This window comes from Equus przewalskii, chromosome 32, assembly GCF_037783145.1.
Source record: "Equus przewalskii isolate Varuska chromosome 32, EquPr2, whole genome shotgun sequence".
Taxonomy (NCBI): Eukaryota; Metazoa; Chordata; class Mammalia; order Perissodactyla; family Equidae; genus Equus; species Equus przewalskii.
Genome location: NC_091862.1, coordinates 15,890,559 through 15,897,536, shown reverse-complemented (window position 1 = coordinate 15,897,536; position 6,978 = coordinate 15,890,559). Strand labels below are relative to the sequence as shown.

The 6,978-nt window shown below is 45.0% G+C and overlaps 1 long non-coding RNA gene across 1 annotated transcript; it reads left to right on the top strand.

The window, feature by feature from the left end:
- Window positions 1-2,506: 2,506 nt before the first annotated feature.
- On the top strand, window positions 2,507-6,754 carry LOC139080794 (uncharacterized). Its single transcript, XR_011535579.1, has 3 exons — window positions 2,507-2,854; window positions 3,195-3,337; window positions 6,567-6,754. It is a non-coding gene; the product is annotated as an uncharacterized lncRNA (long non-coding RNA).
- Window positions 6,755-6,978: the final 224 nt, after the last annotated feature.

Here is a 6,978-nt window from a genome sequence, read left to right as displayed (position 1 = left end):
TAACTGATCCTAGGACCATCTGCACTGGAATTACCTGAGATGCTTGTTAGAAATGCAGTTTCCGTCTCCATTTAGACCTAATAAAACGGACTCTGTGCAGTCGACCCTGGGCATCAGCATTTTAACAAGTTCACTAAATTATTCTCCTGCAGGGCCGGCCCGGTGGCGCAGCAGTTAAGTGCGCATGTTCCACTTCTCGGCGGCCAGGGGTTCGCAGGCCCGGATCCCGGGTGCGGACATGGCACCACTTGGCACACCAGGCTGTGGTAGGCGTCCCACGTATAAAGTGGAGGAGGATGGGCACGGATGTTAGCTCAGGGCCAGGCTTCCTCGGAAACAAAAGAGGAGGATTGGCAACAGTTAGCTCAGGGCTAATCTTACTCAAAAGAATAAATAAAAATTTAAAAAATTAAATAAATAAATAAATAATTCTCCTGCATACTAAAGTTTTGTTAGTTAAAATTAATATGTAAGAATTAATCGAAACTCCATTTTTGTATCACCATTGTGCCTAGAAAAATGCTTAACACATAGAAGATGCTAAATAAATACCTCTTAAAAGAATGAGTAGGGGCTGGCCTGGTGGCATAGTGGTTAAGTTCTCGAGCTCTGCTTTGGCGGCCCGAGGTTCACCACTTCAGGTCCTCGGTGTGGACCTACACACTGCTCACCAAACCGTGCTATGGTGGCATCCCACACAGAAGAACTAGAAGGAGTTACAACTAGGATATACAACTATGTACTGGGGCTTTGGGGCAAAAAAGGAAAATCAGCCACAGATGTTAGCTCAGGGCCAATCTTCCTCACCAAAAAAGCATAACTCTAAAAGAAGAAGAATGAGTAAACATTTGTGGAAGTCAATCTCTGGCCCATTGTGGCTCCACCTGCAAGTTATGCATCACCAGTACAGCCCTGTCAATACCTGATACCTCTTCAGAGCCAAAGGAATTACATGTTTTCTCATGGGTATCTCCCCTGCCTTCCTCCACTATGGCTTCTCTATGGCCCCAGGCCTCCTGAGTTAGTCCTATGCATCTCAGCAACCACAGACCTCTTAGGAAAGCGCAAGGGACAATGAATGTATGGGGTCAATCAAGTTCAGGATCTTCCACCCCACAATCTTGTCTAACCATCCAGGATGGGTTGACTGCTGAGCCAGGCAAGACCTCACGCTAGGCTCGGTGGATTAAAGAAGGTGAGGAAGACTAGGGCAGGGCCGGTGAAATGATCCCAGAAGCCACTGCGAGCATCCTGGAGGGCGGGGCCGGGGCTGACAGGAGGCCTGCAAATAGCATGAGGCCGGCCCACACGGGTTATAGCCGTGCTTTGAGTTCATTTTTATAAAATCACACTCAGCAGCAAGCCTTCCTGTCTCTTTAGCATCCTGGGTTTGTAGTTTAGTCACCAGAAATGCTTTAAAAATACCAATTTTCAGATACGCTGTCAATCATATCTCATCCCACAGTTAGGATGAGACTAAAGGCAGATTTGTTCTGAAAACAGCCCGCGCCCTGTCCATGTCGGGAGGGCAGAGCTCAGAGGACAGCCATGTGATTGCTCAGACTGAGTCTGAGGTTGGTGTTTCTGTAACAAATCAGCTAAACTTAAATATTTCTCGTGGTGTGGCCAAAGCCGCAAACCTTTGCCCAGCGCAGCACTGTGAATGTCATCTGTTTACCCAACCCTGTGTGGGCATCTCTATTTATGTGAAAGGACCCTGCTAGTTTAAACCCAGTTAATACTCTCCGTCATACATCATGTTGCTTACATAGTTTACAATAAGGATTGCGAAGGCAATTTTTCAAAACAATCAGACCCGTTACATTTGTGTGTGCGCTGACGAGAAGACCAACTTAATACACGTTCGTTTGGCAAAGTCTTACAATTAAGGAATTCTTTCTCAGATAATTACATGAGCCCTGATCATTTTTCTCCAGGTCAGCCCCCCGTTTCATGAGACAATGTGTACCAGACAAGCAGCTGAGACAGACACCCTGAAGGGAACTGGGGAGGCTCTCCTGGGTTCAGAACAAGCCAACTACATGAGGAGTGATGTTTTCCAACTTCATCATGGAGTTGGGAGCCAAAGGATGTTTCAGGGGCCAGGGGAAAAATTGCTGAATAACTCCCCCGCTCCTCCCAAGGCATTTTATCCTGTGGCTTCACCATTGAGTTTGAAATATGAATTCCCAGAATATGAGACACCCTTAAACTCAACTGTGAGTACCGAAATGCTTTCCAAAGCCAAATGTAAATTATTTTTAAGTTATGGATGCCACCTAGATCGCAATTAAAACAGGCAATTGAACTAACTGTAAATATGTATAAACAAAAGTGACAGAAACAGAAACATCCACAACAAACTACAGACGAACAGAAAAATCCACTGAAGTGCTAAATAATTGGGGAGGAGAGAAGCCAAGGAAGGTGGGAGGCCGTCGTTCTCGAGTGATGGGCTAGCTGGGACTAAAGTGGAAGCAGCCAGCGAGACGGAAGCCGGCTGGAAGAGGAGGGCTGGGATTCAGCCGAGAGAAAGGGGGAGTGGTGAGGAGCTGAGCTTGTGCAGAAAAAGACAAATATGTGGTGGGCTCTGGTTTCTGACAAATCTGAGCTCAGTGAGGGGAAAGTGACAGATGGAGCTCTGGCCAACGTGAAAAGAAGAAAATACGCAATATATGAGATGTTCGAGGTCCTCCTGGAACCAAGAGACACAGCAAGGAAATAACACTCCATCTGCAGCGTTCCACCCCAGGACAGCCCCGCCTCTCTGCACAGGGAGCTGGGGCAAAAATTTTCTTAAAAGCACCACTTTCCTATAGTGAGTGGCAATTTGGGAGCAAGAATATGCTAACTGGTAAGTAGTTTGGGATTCCTCTATTTTAAAAAATTTGGAGGGTTCAAAGCAGCTAGTTAGAACACAGCAGGTTTTAAGGTAAAAGAATATTGATGTTGTCCCCCAAAACGGGCCCCCATTCGCCACCACAGGTGTTCCGGGTCAAACACGCGAAGGTAATGGAAAAAAAGAAACTCCGTTCAAACTTTAATGAAATTGGCAGGTAACCTGAGAATTAAGGCCCCAAATTAGCTGGCAACATTGGTCATTGCTAAAGGAGAAATTAAGCATGGAAAGTTCAGTTCTTAGCAGATTTGGAAGTGGAAGCAGAGATTTGAACAGATGTCCCTCATCCGTGCAGACACCCGACTGTGGCTGGCAGTTCGAAGACTAAGCCCGGTCAACTGCCCGTGAGGACGGGGAGAGGAGGAGACCAGCCCTGCAGGGAAGATAAGGAACAGTCTGAAGGCTCACAGCCACCCAGATAACAGGAACAGGAAATGAGTGAGTAAAGTGAGATCTATTTATTTAACTGCCAGAGAGACTGTGTAAGAAGAAAGGACCTTTAACATGGAGCTTGTGCCCTCTCTTATGTGGCCACCAATCTCTGCTCACTGGGGCAAGTATCCCGGGAGGCAAAGCTTTCTCCCCACCAAGTGGCCTACATTCCCACATCAAGGATGGAAGTGCGGTTTGCTGTCGCTGTGCAAATCTGCCAGTTCCACACCGACTCCACATAGACATCACCGGCCCTGCCACAGGTCCTAGACCTGAATTGGGATCAAAATGGAGAAATTAACATTAAAATTGGTAAGATTTCCACCCAGATATTTCTAGGATAATCTTGCTTAAAATTCTGTGGTCTTACGGAATCATCTCTGAATCCTTGTGTCTGAGGGATAAACAGCAACTTTTATGGGGTATTTGATCCAAATTTAGAAACATGTTTCAGTGTTAAGTACTTATCCTATGCATGGTACTGAGCCTCAGCTGGAGGCAGACATAGCCAGGATGAGCAAGGACTCAGTGCAGGCAGGCAAGTACCCAACTGTAATGTGAAGCACAACAAACAGGTGATTCCTTACTATTACTACTAATTATTATTATTACTAATAACAGTATTATTTCTATTCATACCATAAAAAATCCAGGAATAGCAAAATTAAGACCATCCAGTCAATAAAATACTAATTAGTAGGAGTTTATTGTGCCCATAATAATAGTTCACGAACTGGGAGCTTTCAAACAAGCAGTGGAATGAAGCTCAGAGCTGTGTGTTATGGGGCAGCTTATACAGTGAAAATGTGGAGGCTGTTTCTTCTTTACAATAATTGATTATAGGATAGATGTTTTTCCTAATTACATGGGATTGGTCAAACGTGGTTATTTTATGCCAATTTTGGGAAACGGTTTAAGTTTCATTTATGATTTTCAGAGGCATTTATAAGAAGCAACCCAAGTTCATGTCACCAGAGTTGTAGGATTAACTAAATTAAGTCTCGCTTACATGGCTCAAGTGGTTTTGTCTGTTCAGAGAATGTTCAAGGCTGGCCTCCATTTTGTATTTTATTCTAACTCTGCTGTGTAGCCAATGTTAATAGCTGCTTGATAATTTTTTCATTGAATGAATGAATTAACCAACTCATTATCAACGTGGACATTACAATGGCCCAAGATGACAGCAGGAAATAGGACAGAGAGAGAACCCCTTGGTCAGGTGCCGTTGGGAAGAGTGTAGACTTTCCCTGGAGGTGGGTAGAAAATGACAGTGAAGGATGGACACGCCCACCTCACCTTGACTGACGCATGTCCAGGGGTCAACAGGAATGCAGAGCAAATAATTTATAAAGTTAAGGAATAGGACTTTTTCCTTAAAGGCTTCTTCCATCTGCTTAAACACTGTAACCAGGTTGAGACTTGCAAACCTGAGGGGCAGAATGCTGTAACATGTTGGTGTCTGAGTGATGAGAAAAGGGAGTTAGAGTAGCCAGGGCCCAGAAAGCCCTGGAAAGTACCTGCCTGCGCTGGGGTCCCCCCACCGAGGTTGCCAGGAGCTGTGAGTGCAGATGCTGGCCAAGGCCTCGGTGGGCAGGGAACCACCCACACCTGGAGCAGACCCCTGAGGAAAGTTCCAGCTGCCCCCACAGAGGCCTCACCGTTTAGATGTGATGCCCACCACGGAGGACCAAGGTGAGGGCCAGGCCTGGAGAATTGATGACACGGCCCCCTTCCCCTTAAAGAGCCACTCTCGAACAATCTCTTCCTCCTCCTCCTCTCAGGGCAGCCCTAGTAAAGGACTGGAGAGAAAACGCACTTACTGGGGTGCTTTATGAGTGAATTTAATCCAGCGTCACTTTCTTACCCGCTTGCTAAGGTGTTTCCGTTTTAACGTGACCTGGTTACAGCGATTCAGGACAGATTAAGGCATCAGAACGGCCAGGAGGGCATCTCCAAAGTTACAGCTGTGTCCCCTGGCCCACCCCCGGCCTGCCTCCCCAGAGACTGGACCCGCCACCCACACATGGAGTCCTCACAGGCAGAAAAAGTGCTTTGAACTAAGCAACAGCAACAAAGCTGCCACCTGATGTTCCCGAGGAAGCAGAGGGATTTAAGGAGCCGTCGGCCATCCTGGTTTCACCAAGACACCTCTTCGATGCCTTCAGCGGTGGAACCCAGAGTTTTCGTAACAACTCTGCTTTCACAAACTGCAGATCACCTGCGGCTCCAAACTGTGTCTCCTCTGATTCACTTGTGACCTTTTGGTGGCCAAAGAGTAACTTCAGACAGAAACCGCTTTTCCTGCTCCTCACCCTCCACCCCAGTCACTGCCTTAGAAATGCCCTCCTTCCTTCCGGCTCCACCTGCCCGGGACTGTCTGAATTTTTAACACAGTTTTCATAACAATCCAGTTACTTCTTATCTTTGTGTGATCAAACTAAAAATACGTCGTCAAGAATAGCCTTGCCATTCTAAACCACAAATGGGATTGTTTGATTTGGTTTTTAAGCAAAGCAATGAAATTTACTCCATGAAATTGCTCTGTATCTCCTTTTTTAAACCTGTTTATTTCCATAGCAAAAAAGAATTCCTCTTAAAGTTAAATATAGAATTACCATATGACTCAGCAGTTCCACTCCTAGGTATACGCCCGAAGAATTGAAAACAGGGACTCAAACACATACGCACACTGTGTTTGTAGAAGCATTGTTCACAAAAGCCACAAGGTGGAAACAACTCGTGTCCATCAACAGAAGAATGGATAAACAAATTGTGGTATATACATACAATGGATGAAATTCTGACAAATGCTCCGACATGGATGGACGTTGAAAACATTATGCTGAGTGAAATAAGCCAGACACAACAGGACAAACATTGTATGATTGCACTTGTATGAAATATCTAGAATAGGCAAATTCATAGAGATAAAAAATAGATTGCAAGTTAACAGGGGCTGGGGGTTGTTGCTTAACGGGTACAGAGTTTCTGTTTTGGGGTGAAGAAAAAGCTTGAAATTAGTGCTGATGTTTACACAACATTGTCAATGTAGTTAATGCCATTGAACTGAGCTTAAAATGGTTAGAATAGTAAATCTTAAGTTATATGTATTTTAGCACAAAAAAATGAAAAAATCAAGATGTTTATTAGTGTGACAATCTTTGACTACTAGAGTCATTATTTTTATTGGCTTGTATTTAAAGTCATTGTAATGACATTTATTTCCAACATACAGCTCCAATTTTGAAAGTCTTTAGAACTCAGCTGACATGACAGTGTAACCACAGACTGCCTGGAAATGGCCAGACGGGCCCAGAACCAGAGGCAGAGCCAGAGCCCGCGTCACTCCAGCAAGTCACGTGTGCTCAAAATGCCTCAGTTTCCACATGGTATGACAATCACAATAAATGTCTCGAGATAAAATGTGTTGTAAGTGTAATGTGCTTAATACACTGCTAACACACAGTGCGTGCTCTCAGTTAAGCTATTATTCCTATTACTATTATCATGACAGAATGCAGAATTGGTTTTTTTCCTGCTTTTTCCCCCCACATCCCCCCTGTACCTAGTTGTGTATTTTAGTTGTGGGTCTTTCTAGTCGTAGCATGTGGGATGCCATCTCAGCATGGCCTGATGAGCGGTGCCAT